Raw genomic sequence first — 2247 nt, 5'->3', positions numbered from 1 at the left:
GTCATCTTCAAGAAGGGGCCATTTTCATTCACTATAGGGAAAAACACAACAGGAGACCAGAAAGAGCTGAGCTTATAAAGAACATAGAAAATTATTGACCATGCACCGGACCGAAAACGCCTACGTTATCTTGAAGCTTTACATATATTAGAGAAAAAAAACCGACTATCAACACGGTAAAAGAAACAGAGTTTCTCCCCACCATCATAAGAAGAAATGGCGCAAGAAACCAACGACTACGTATACATCCACGAGAGAGAGAGGAGAGATCGAGGGGAGAGAGAGAGAGGACGAGAGAGAGAGAGAGAGATGAGGGGGGACGAGAGAGAGAGAGGAGAGAGAGAGAGAAAGAGAAGAGAGAAAGAGGAGCAAACAGAGAGAGAAAGAGAAAGAGAGAGAGAGGAGCAGGCAGAGAGAGAAAGAGAGAGCGTTAGAAGGAGCGAACGAGAGAGAGAGAGAGAGAGAGAGAGAGGACTTGCAGAAAGAGAAAGAGAGAGAGAAAGAGCAAAGAGAGAGAGAAGAGCGGAAGAGTAGAAGTAGAGAGAGAGAGAGAGGAACGAGCGGAAGATATATCAATTGTACAGCCTGCCGCCCAAGAGGTGGGTACCCAAACAACACCCAACCGACGCTAATAACCCCGTCCAAACTACGCAGGTCAGAACGCCACAGGGGGAGATTTCGTTTCCATCCAAACGACCAATTAAAATCCGTCCACCGACCGCCCACCGATTGTACACGACCTTGCATGCTATAAATACTTGTAAACTGTATCTTAATTCACTGTACTGTAAACTCCTCATAGATGACTGCCTGTGCGCTTGTCGACACGTTGTTGGTTTTAGAGGAATAAACCTAAGACCAAATGAAAATCTTTACATGTCCTTAGGAAACTTAATACACCAGCTACATGCTGACGAGAAAAAGATAATAAGAAGAATTGAGAAGATTCTATATAAATTAAATGCCGTTGAAACAGCTATTGTATTCAATGCTACTGCCCTCAGAGAAGGCTCCTTCCTAATAATAATAATAATAATAATAATAATAATAATACAGTGATCTTATGGTGATCCGAGACCCTTCAATCACTGTTACCCCTGACGTAGGAGGCAATATAACTCCGGCGGGTTCCAATTCCTCACTCATGCATATTAAAGGCTGATAGCTGCCTTTCATTGGCGGGAGCTGCTGACCGAGCCGACTCCTCCTGCTCCCTTATATATTACTCCTGAGTCTGCTCCTTTAACCTTCCCTCCCTCTACCCTGCTTTACTGAATGAAACATAAAAGCACTAACCTATATGAAAACCATCAACAATGCTGTCCTCAAATTATTGAAGAAGCCAATGATATATCTTCGTAATATTCTAACATATCAGACCCCCATCCTCCATTTCGCCTCCACTCCGTGACATGAACAATGAAACCATTCTTTTAAAACATTTTTAAACCCGCCACCAATGCTGTCCTCAAATGATAGAAGGTGCCAGTTATATAATTTAAATTATAATTCGCAATATGGCTACGGACGCCTCGCATCTACTCACTTTCTGTATTATGTGCTTCACTTCTCTTCTCTAACGCCTAAATAACCTCCACCCAAACGTTATTCGTCCAACGATTAATCAGTTTCATTCCCAGACATTCAACTTTTTTCATAATTCACCCTAAGACAGGATACTAATATGACTACTGTCCGTGCACACGAATGCACACACACACACACAAAAGTCCTACTGATAAAATAGATATGTGTAATCCTGACAGTGTCGATTCCCCACAGGAAACACAGCATTGGCTGCGTTACACCTGATTGCTATCTTATCTCTCTCTCTCTCTCTCTCTCTCTCTCTCCTCTCTCTCTCTCTCTCTCTCAAGATATGTCTCCGTGTCCTTTACCGCACACTTCAAAGGTTGGCATCCACCCTATAATCTTGGCAAAAATTAAGAGAGAGAGAGAGAGAGAGAGAGAGAGAGAGAGAGAGAGAGAGAGAGAGAGAGAGAGAGAGAGAGAACAGCAACTCTACTTTAGCAAAACTAGTCAAGTAAGAAGCAAACCACTACATTAAAAGACGATACCATTAAATTGAATGCTTTGTTTCTATTATGTATATTTCAGTTAAATAGTAAGATATTGAGAATACGTCCTATAAAGACGTGGCAGTGGAAAGCATACGAAATTGCGAATGTAAAACATATTTTCATGTATAACTTGCTATCCCAGAGGGTATACCCACGTAGTAAGACA

The sequence above is a fragment of the Macrobrachium nipponense genome, chromosome 10 (genome assembly GCF_015104395.2).
Source record: "Macrobrachium nipponense isolate FS-2020 chromosome 10, ASM1510439v2, whole genome shotgun sequence".
Lineage (NCBI taxonomy): Eukaryota > Metazoa > Arthropoda > Malacostraca > Decapoda > Palaemonidae > Macrobrachium > Macrobrachium nipponense.
This window is presented reverse-complemented; position numbering follows the sequence as displayed.